Raw genomic sequence first — 11740 nt, 5'->3', positions numbered from 1 at the left:
GGGGTCCCGGGTTCGATCCCAGCCTCCACCAAGTTAACTTTGTGGTGGACAAACACCGTGTGCGTGGGTTTTCTCGGGGTACTCCCGTTTCATCCCACTTTCTTCATTCCACCGTTTCATTCATTACTCATCATCACCGTCTCCTTTACCCTAACCGTCATAACCGTGGGACGTAAAACACAAAGATTTCGTTTTCATTTTTCAAATGCAGTTGAGTTTGTTCCTCTACTCGCTGCCTTAACTTAGATTTTAGGGAAATTGTTTTTCTGGCAACACTGTAATTTCTATGGATGGCAACACTGAACATTCTTCAGGTTCATATTTTCTGTTGTAGAATAGCATTATCTATGATTGTGGTGACTTGAGTTTCATTATCTCCTTTCACTGATGAATAAACAATCAAAAAAAAAGTGGTAAAATTTGTATTATTTTTAGTAAGGCAGGCTCTTAAGTCATTTCTGTGAACTTGAAACCATAACCTGTTGGATAGCAAAGTTGCATATCTCAGGATAAAAGAACCAGGCCATAGGCCAGACGATGGCACCACAAAGAACAGATTTTACTATATCGATTCTGATATAAGCTTCAATATCTCAACACGTCTCAAAACTGACTTACGCCACGTTGCCATCCAACGTCTCATTTTGTTTCTTAATCACTTTTTGTTGTTGTTGTTGTTGTTGTTGTTGTTGTTGTTGTTGTTGCAAGTTGAGTAAGTGATCCTCTTGTTAACTACTCCCGCCGATATCAGTAAAGTGTTAGACTGGATTTGGTAATTTGTAGGTTTCTAAGCTATCTATCCCACCTGGTTCATCATTACGTAGATATTCGAAACCTGTACTAACCTAGCATTGCCATTTCAACATTAATTTCTATAGAGTTCACAAAAATGCATTACGTATTAACATAACATTTGTTATAACCTTGTGGTTAGGGTGGGTTGAATATACTATGAAGATTTCTTATAAAGTTTTAACATACGTTTGAGTGGGGCCCCCTGGTTCGACCCTGTTGAAGTAAGTATGCGGTGGACAACATCGTGTCTGAGGGTTTTCTTAATGTATTTCCGTTTCTTTCCATATTTTTATTTCACCAATTTATCAATCATCCTTCACTTGCCTTATGGGGCGTTTACACTTAGTCGATTTGCGTTCGATTCAGTTGAATTGACGTCACTTTCAACTTAATCGACCGTGTAAACGGGACTTCAACTTAATCGCTTGTTGATCAAAGGCGACTGACTAATCGACTGGCAACTGAATTGAAAGACGTTCTATTTTCTGTGGTTGAAACAATTGAACACATCCATCGATCTGATTCGGCCTAGTTGCTTCGATTTAGTGGCAAATGCAGCGAGTCGATTTAGTCGTGCGACTAAATCGATTTAGTCGCACGGCTAAATCGACTCGCTGCATTTGCCACTAAATCGAAGCAACTAGGCCGAATCAGATCGATGGATGTGTTCAATTGTTTCAACCGAAATTGAATGTTACTTGTCGACTCGCTCTCCTCTGGTCGATTCGAAATCGACTGGCAATTTTAAAGATGTCCAAGCAAAAAGTAATTGGTACAATTTGCGGTGTTATAGCAGAAGAAAATAGAATCGACCACAGAAAATAGAACGTCTTTCAATTCAGTTGCTAGTCGATTAGTCGCTTTCGATCAACAAGCGATTAAGTTGAAGTCCTGTTTACACGGTCGATTAAGTTGAAAGTGACGTCAATTCAACTGAATCGAACGCAAATCGACTAAGTGTAAACGCCCCATTAATCATCCGTTCCCCTTTGCCCAAGCCGGTAGCTAGCCCAAAAATATAGGGCGGGGACCTGTTGAAGTTAGGGTGGCCCGATCCAACCATATTATAGTTTATCATCATATTATAGTTCATTTGCAAGCCTACTGTGAAAAACTTAGGAAAGCAGCGAAAATTTAGGGGACCGGCCCTTTTAGACCCCCCTGGATACGTTCCTGCCTTAGCCTAAAGGGCATAATCATCGGACGTTAAACTCAAAGATTTCGTTTCATTTTTTTTTAAACATACATTTGATGATATTTGCAGTTTTCAAATATAATACCATTATTTAAATAATTAATTCTTACATTTTGAATGCGATGTAACGTTGTTTTTCTTTTATGACTATAGCAGCTACGACTTTGAAAACATACACTTTCAAAGGATCTCTTAAATAGCCTTTTCTTTTAGTTTTTCTAAACCTATTTTACAATTGGAAAGGATTCCTTGCAAGTGAAATAATAGATTGAGAATAAATATAACACAAACAGTAAAGATAGATTCATCACAAAAAAAACTTATAGGAAATGAACATAGAAAAAAATTGTCTGCCACAAGATTTATCTAAGATTGAACTAGGGAACCCTTTGCACCAAAAGTGGGTTCTTTAGAACTGAGCTACTGTAATCTCGTATTTGTTGTTTACATTCCTCCTAAATGTTCCCTACCCCGCACAATTTCTACTGCTAGTACAAGGGCTCAATTTCGTCCTTTCTGATAAAACTCAAATTCAAAATTGCTGAACTACGACAAAACTGCCAGGTAAACTATACTTTGAACATAGTATTGTTTCTTACTGTCTTGTTGTGGCATGTGAATTTTCCCCTCAGCAAACTTTACTCTATATTAGTATTGACTTCATAAGGTATATAGTAGCTGAAAAATGATCCTATCCCAAAATAATATTTGGATTGTACAAATTTTTATATTAAGCTATCTAGCATTCTAATTTAAACAGCACATATTTCTCACACTTATTTATCTTTAATAGATAATGTACTTCTGCAAGTATTACTTCTTTATCTGGAAAACTTTTATCTTATCTACGAGGCAGTATCAAAATGTTTCGAGACTAGTTTTGTATCACACCAACAGACGACAGTACAAGGATGCACGCACATATACAGGGAGCAATCAACTTCATAATTCAGTTTATCAATAGATATCGTCTTATGTCATCGGCAGTTGTGCAGATGGTACTATTCTGACCACATGCATTACCACATCTGCGATTTCAACATGGACAGCGAGTTAGAAAATGAGCATACGTGAAATTTTGTGTGAAACTGGGCAAATTCGCCACAGATACGCTTGACATGATTCGACAAGTTTACAGTGATGCTGCAATGAGTCTTTTCAGATGTTTTGAGTGGTATGCTTGCTTCAAGAATGGAAAAACATCACTGGGAAACGAGCACAACATTGGAAAATGTTGAAACTATTCAACAACTTGTCATATGAAACAGTGCAGACAATCCTCACGTGCCACTTGAACATGCACCAGGTAGCTGGCAATTCGTCCCCAGATTGCTGACCCAGGAGCACAAGAAGCTCCGCGTCGAAGTCTGCGAAGAACTCCGCCAGCATACCGTGAATGACCCGTCCTTTATGTCAAAGATCATTACCAATGATAAAACTTGGGTGTATGGGTACGAAGCTAAGACAAAGCAACAGTCTTGGCAACCCATTTTCTTCACGACTGAAAAAGGTGAGACATGTCTGCAGCTCGACCAAGTACATGCTCATCGTCTTTATCGATATTCGTGGCATTGTGCACCACGTCCTATTCTCACACGTAGGCTTCTCACAGAAACAAGATGATCGCACTTCTGCATCCATCCTACTCACCAGATTTGTTTCCTGTAGACTTCGCCATCTTCCCGAAGTTGAAGATTCAGCTCAAAGCTTACTGTTTGGACACCATTTCGGAGGTCCAGCGTGAATCGCAGAAGATACTTGACACGTTTCGAAAAGAAGACTTCCAGGACACATTTCAGCAGCGTAAAAAACAATGGGAGCGCTGTATTACTGTAGAAAGTAACTATTTTGAAGGTGTAAATCTAGATACGTAATTTCTTATAAACAGAACAGATTAGCCTCGAAACTTTTTGATACTACCTTTTCTGTAGCATAGTATAGAATTTTTTCTAAAGTTTAAGCTAATTTAGTATCATAGTAACTTTATTCATCTATCTAACTTTAATATACATGTAAATTAGAACTTTATACTTATATCATGTGTACTGGTTGATTTCGTGAAATATGTCCCACTTCATTAAGCTATTTCAACTGACTTACTAAAAGCAAAAATCATAATAATAATAATAATAATAATAACAATACACATAGTTTCGTGCTTTTCTTTAGTATGGTAGCATAAAAATGTTGCATAAATAAACTACGTTTACAATCGGAAAATAATTTTAACAACGTACAGATAAACTCGAGTATTTAACAAATCCATTGATTAATCATTAGCATCTTAAATCCACTAGTCAAGTAACGACACGATCTTAAACGAAACTCATAGCTCGCTCACTAACTCTGAAATCTCATCTGATTGGCTCCTCCTTCATTTCCACTTTGTAATTGGAATATAGCTTTCTTATTGACAAAATATACTAACAAGCACTTTATTATTTCCAACTGCTATAGTAAACAAAAATGATGAAAAAAATGTAGAAAATATATTTTGTTGTGAAAAAGCCAAAATCATCAACGAAGTTAGTTTGTTTTAGGGAATTGATCTGAAAATTTAATGTTAAGTATACGAGAAACGTTTAGTAATGAAACCATATCATTTATATCATAATGCATTGTAAGTATATTCACCTGCTCTATATGAAGCTAACAATTCAATATTTAACCTATAAGAAACTTAAGTAGTCAATATTGAACATCTTTTTATTTACGACATAATTAAACTTATTAGTAACTGAATGATATTGCTTTGAAATGATTTATATGTTAAATAATTTTCTCTTAAATATTTTCTAATAGAGATTAAGAGAAATGTATATTCTTCTAATTTATGTTCACAACTATCAAGTAATGTTACTATGTGTTTTATAAAAGGGTATCAAGAATAATTAACTAATAGGTACCTAATAATGATAAATCTTATTTTATTTTTTAAAAAAATGTATTAATGATGCAGTATTATCTAAGACAAATGTGTAAAAACTATATTTCCAATTTACCTTTCCATCCAGTGTTTGTAATAAACTGCCAAGAATAAATAATGTTGCAAGAATCATCGTTTGACTGAAATGATGCATCAATATATCTGCGTACTTCAATATATTTTTTTGCAAACTAGGCTTTAAATGCCTTGTTGTATACGTTTCACTTTCACCAATAAAACATTTCATTAGTAGAAAATGTATTTATTGATGTAAATAAACTATAACGTATTCTGCTTCGTTTTTACAAATTACAAAAACACAAACAAACATGCGTAAAAAACAGTTTGTAAATGTTTTGATCATTACAAGATTATTTTTCAGTCTTTTTTTCAAAGGTTTGATTTCATTGCCTAGTTGCTTTCTTTTGTTTGAAATAACAAACAAAAATGTAGGAAAAAGTATTAAATTTAGTATAAACAATTTGCTCCTTTTATCTTCATTAAGTGTTTGGAATGTTTAGGAGATTGTTTAAGGAAAATGAATGTTGTTTGATTTTGTTTTCGTGTGGCCAAAACACTAAATATCTTTCTTGAGATTTCCTTTAATGAACTTTGATGCTTCTTTTGCTACTGTTTACTAAATCTTTAATTTTTCTCTCTTTTTTTCAATGATGTGAATTTATCTTTCAGTTGTAACATTTTAACTTCCACGCTCTCTCAATAAACATGAATTATGTTGTATACATAAAAAAAACTGTCCACGTTTTTTTCTTTTTTTCTTATTTCTTGCAATTAGAAACAAGGAAATTCATGCTATTTTGTTGTGAATTATGAAAATTCAATTTGACACTACTCAGAATTCCTATGCATACATTTTATATACGTATGGAGCGTTCAGAGCACAAGAGATTCAAGTCCAATACAAACGTTGTAAGATAGAGAGATGTAAAGTTGTTCCATTCCGTTTAAATACATGCAGAACACTGTTGTTTTTTTTTAATATAAGAATTATTTACATTATTTGAACATGATTCTTTTAAGCATTAAATGAAACGCCAAGTAGAGGTCTTAAATATGAAATATGACGTATGTTCCAAAAGGCCAAAAAGTGGATTTGATTCATTTGTGCACTCAGCACTCCAATGTTTCTATTATACTGTAAATATTCGTACTTAGAATATAATGTTTGTTTACCTAAAATTCAAAGTTGCTATTTCAGTTATGGAATGTAGCTTGATATTCATATCTATGTAATTGTGAATTATTAGTTCCATTTTAACATCATTCAGCATAATCCCGTGTTAAGATTCATTCGTTTTCAAGAACAAACGTATATTAGAACGTAAATGTCTAGTTTTTCTTGGGTTATAAGAAACAATGAACCTTGCTTCAATGCCTCATCAAACATTAAATTTAATAATAACGACCAATCAGGTATCCGGATAAAAAAAAGGGCTCTTACTATCAGCAGTAAATATATTATTAATACCATTGCTTGTTGACAACCTTCTTCGCTGGAGAAAAGTATACGAAGTTACTATTTCGTTCAGGTGCTTTAAACTTTGTTACATGTTTTTAATCATACAACATAAATTAATGCCAATACTATTGTAGCAATGAAACAAATAATCAATGCTTTTACTTCTATTTTCAGTGAGTATATGGAAGATTGTGGAAAATAGCTTTACTTACTTAAGGGAATTTTATATCTTTTGCCACTGGTTTTTCAATACCCTTAAGATAACATGTAAATTTTACTTCATGAATATCTCATGAAATATGGTACTCAACAACTTAAAATTCTCCATATGTATACAGAAAAGCAATAGAAATGGGATGAATGGTTTCAATTTCACGCTTAATGACGTAGGTCAAGAGTAATGAACCTTTTTGGTAACATTGTAATTGACGTATTGAAAGTTGTCTGCTCGAATTTAATCTTCGCGAACAGGTGTGCTGCTGACAGGAAGGGATTTCCCTCCCCCTCTCAAGTCCTTTTCCAATGGGTGAGGTAGAACGTCGCGGGGTACCACCCTCATCCCGTTTGTTTCCTTCGTTTCTGCATAACAGATAGAAGATTTTCTGTAAATGTTACAAAGGAAGAACATGACAATTTGAACTATCTTCTTCTTGCGATGTTCTGCTGTATGATATATACTGCAAAAGCAAAGATAAGATTCTCATTCTGAAGCTTCTGTTGATGGGTAGACATCCTCTTAAAGACTGAAAATGACGCATTTTAAACCAGGTAGTAAAAATGACAAGTAGAAACATTAATTTTGATAATTAGATCTGTAACATTTTTTGCTGGATGATTTTCGCCACTTAAGCAGTTACCTTGTTTACCAGTTTAAGATCCGCTGATCTTCAAATCAGTAAATTAACTTGATGAACAAGGCCACTGCTTAAGTGGCCGAAACCATTCACTCAACATCTTATAGATGCAATCAAAGAGTTAGCTTTACTTGTTTACTTTCTGTTTACCTTCTGGAAACAGACAAAGACTCACAAATACGTTGTTGTCCACCACAAACTCACCTGACCTAGAGTCACACCTTGTAACCCTCACACCAGAGCTGAGCGTTCTACCACTAAGCTATCGTTTCCTCGTGTAGACCATGAGACCGATGTATGAAATTTAGGCGCAGTAATAGCTAAGTTTTGTGTTGATTACAGAGATCTACGCTATTATATATATATATACATATATATATATATATATATATATATATATATATATATATATATATATATATATATATATATCCATACAGGATGGTAGGTAACTCCACCGAAAAACTTTTGGAGGTGATTCCTTATGTGAAATGAAAAGAAAAAGCTCTTATAAACATGAGTCGAAAACGTCTCCTTTCAGAGTTATGAAATGCCCAAAATTCGAAAAATCACGTTTCAAAAAACCCTGATTTAGAAACTATAGAGCCTATCCCAAGCGGTTTAAGGAATTACACAGGAACTAGTATGCGCTATATCTAAATATCCATGTTGTACCATCCTCCGTTATCCGCGAAACGAACTGTAAAAAGGAAGTTGAAGTGTATGGATACTCCTTTAAGTACTAACAGTGTGTTGGTTTCGCTGGTACCGGTGAATACATATACCAAAAGGTGTGCAATAAGTTTCTCACGACGTCAGAACATAAACCTTAGGCGCTTAGGCACATCTAGAGATATTGATGTTAACAAGAACATATAAGGCAATATGCCGATGCACACAGGAATCCTTTCTCTGGTATGTATCCATTAATGGTCGTTTTCAGCCTTGTGGCAGGTCGTTTTTTGATCTGAAATGTGGAACGACAAAGAACACTTATTCGTGAGGTTCTGCTGAATGAGTTTCAACTGAGACACATAGCCCGTGAAGCAGCACGAAACATCTGTGCGGTGAAATGGGAAAATGGAATGTGTTACGACATGGCAAAGATGTAGGTCAAAAAAAATTGAAAGAGAATGATTATGACTTGCAGCGTGGGAAGATCCCCATCTTCAAAATGGAGGTTGTACGCCAAGTTATGGAGGCAAATCCAAGCACCAGCAACCGTATGGTGGTTCCCGAGATGGGTACCTCAAAATCAACCATGCAAAGGATATTGGTTGGCAAGGTGCAGAGACGATGTTCCGCATGATCTCAGTCATGAGTAGGCATTATGAAGGATGGAAATATCCAAATCTTTGCTGAACCGTCTTATGGATAACCATTTCATTAAAGGAATTGTAACGTCAAACAAAAAAGGGTTCTATTGAACATTAGACACCAGTAATTAATAGTTGGACCCAGGCCAGGACGCAGCAAACATAATGTAACATTTGCTACTTGAACACTAAATTATGTTTAGCGCATGTTGAAGTTCTTCTGAACTAGGAACTTGTCCCTCACAGTCGTTAGTTTCATGATAGTGATGGACAACATCGTGTCCATGAGTTTCTTGGGAATTTCCTGTTTTCTCTTACATTCTTATTTCACAAATTCTTTCGCAATAACTAGTTTTCATTTCTTATCCGTCTCAATTAGCATAAAATACATAATCATGAGATATTAAAGACTTAAGTTCTTCCTCCGAGAGTTTATTCTATACTGAGACGAAGTAGATAAATCAAACATTTGTATCTCTACTCCTTTCAAATTATTCTAATCTGAACAATGTATAATGGTTTTCATGCGTTGAAATATTATATATGATTGTTGTTTATTTTCCTCATTCAAATTTCGATCAAATGCTCAAGGAATTCTCCAGTTTCTTTGGGTGTAGCCCTTGTACCGCCTCTGTATCAAGTCCAATTGTATGTTAATGGAATCTACGACTATAAATAGTAGATTTTGTTTTACCCGACTACGATCCGATATTTCATTCTCGAGTTATGTCTGTTTCTATATTTTTTCGACAATTTTTTGCCTAGTCATAGCCCCGAGAGGAAGCATGTCTCCACCCAGGATGGTTTATACTTTTTGTCTTATTTTTGCGTCAGGAATCACCTCGCAAACGTTGTAGGTGTTGTTTTGAAACATCTGTATAAGACCCAATAATACATACTACAAGTTAGCTGGGACGGAATCCAATGGTAGTTAATACCATAACGTCCGGAGCATCGTTCGTAGGCCTAGCCCATCCTGTTGCTTTGAATGCACGACCTTCACGTCACTGTAGCACCACATGAATATCCTGTGCAGTCATATAGAGCTCTAGCAGTTCACACCATACAAATATGCTCCACTCTGCTAAGCTACGCGCACAAGAAGTCGGTCCTCTAGATCCATTGTATGATGCTGCCTGGACGTCGTTTTGTATTATTCTCCTCCATCGATTCTTTATTTCCATGATTGTAACTGCATTCTGTCCACCAATGACATGGAAGAATAATCTGCGATATACCGCGTTCTTCTTCAATAAAAAAAATGGAAACCTGTTACAATAATTGATGGAATCGACGCTAAGATATTGAAAATGAAATGAAATCTTTAAGTTTTACGTCCCACGGTTATGCCGGTTAGGCTAAACGAGACGGTGATGATGAATAATGAGTGAAATGGTGGAATGAAGAAAGTGGGATGAAACGGGAGAACCCCGAGAAAACCCAAGCACACGATGTTTGTCCACCACAAAGTTCACTTGGCGGGGGCTGGGATCGAACCCGGGACCCTAAGCACCAGAGGAACGCTCTACCACTGAGCCACCGCGGCCCCGCTAAGATATTGTTTGACCATACAGACATACGTCACGCCAACACTCAGTGACTCCGAAGTTTTGGCTTTTTGATTTGTCTCCAGTTGCTTGTCCATGAATGGGTATGTCCTTTATACATGCTGCAAATGTGAGATAAATCCCATGATTCGTTGTTTTTTATATCCACTAGTCCAATAATTTTTCTCCTGTTTTTAATATTAATATGTAGAGGCTTTCACATTCTTCTCTTTCCCAATTTTTAAATTATTTGTTGCAACCTCGGGAAAATCCATCTCGTTAGAAAATGAATCTTCTTTCAGATAGAAAATTACTGAAAGTGCCACTGAAACTTTCATATCCAGACAAAAGTTTGAGACTAATATGTTCTGACATTTCTTTTTGTTATTGTATTTCTGCAATAGACTCCAAAAGTTAGTTTCAGTCAAATATATACCGATACCTTCTTGTTTCAATCATTGTAAATATACTTAGATTCAACTTGCAACTTTGAAAAATCTTATCATATTCCTCAGCTATATAAATGTTTACTCTCTTCTTATATTTCAAGGAATACAGACTGATGTTCTTGTCGTGCCGATTAATAAGATCGACCATAGTCTAAAAAATATAGGTAACATGAAAGTCTAGCTTTATTGCCAACCAGAAACAGAAGAATATAATTACGAAGAGTTTTACGAGTAGTTTTGTTACTGAGGAAGGCAGGGAAACTCAAATGGTAAACTCCCCTTTGTGAAGTTGGTAGCAATAACATTGTACTTTGTGCAGAGTATGTGGCTGCCATCTTGAACCAGTCGAGTTGTAGCATGTTAGTAACGAAATGCCTACATGTTTGTGCTCCTGGAAAGTCAGAACGAATGTTCATTCTGATATTTGTGTCTTTGTGGTAGTAATTGTTTCAGCATGCAAAACTTTAGACCCGGAAAACAAGTCTATGCCATTTACACATACATTCCTTCTTTTGCTATGGAAGACTCATCCAAAACATGGCGAGGAAGTATTGAATCGATTCTAAATCAATTTTGTTGCAAGTGTGGAAGAATAACTCAAAGCCTTGTGCCGCCAAAATATCACTTCCTGTGTAAATGGCATACACCTTGTTTTCCGGGTCTAAAGTTGTCGGACGTATCATTGACCCCAAATATACATGCTACACATCATGTTCTAGAAACCTTAAATGTTGATTAAAAATTCATCAATGCTACTCATTGTACTCATACTGTGGTGCAAACTGCAGAAATCTTAAAGTGATTGCTACTTTTGTCTAATCAATGGCAAGGTAAAAACATTTGACGTAACAAAATCCCTCAAGTATTCTCTTCCCATCTGTTAGATGTCACATTTAACACAGTACAGAGTTACCTGTTCCAGCCTTTAAAATTATGGACAATTTACATTAGTAACGTAGAAAGCATGAGTAGTAATAATAATGCAAATGATATGCCTATGAAAGTATCGGTAAAAGCACATTTAATATCTCAAGAGGAATTAAGTGATCTAAATAAACTTGTATCCAGTTGTCAAAATCGCAATTGAAGCTGCTTGCTTGAAGATTGCAAATTTTGTATCTCTTGCATAGAAATGTAAAACTAATACACTAACGTTATCGACAAAGATATATTGCGAG

Source organism: Thermobia domestica, chromosome 8 (assembly GCF_964235325.1).
Source record: "Thermobia domestica chromosome 8, izTheDome1.hap1.1, whole genome shotgun sequence".
Classification (NCBI taxonomy): domain Eukaryota; kingdom Metazoa; phylum Arthropoda; class Insecta; order Zygentoma; family Lepismatidae; genus Thermobia; species Thermobia domestica.
The sequence above is the reverse complement of the archived record's forward strand: the minus strand, read 5'-3'. Positions refer to the sequence as shown.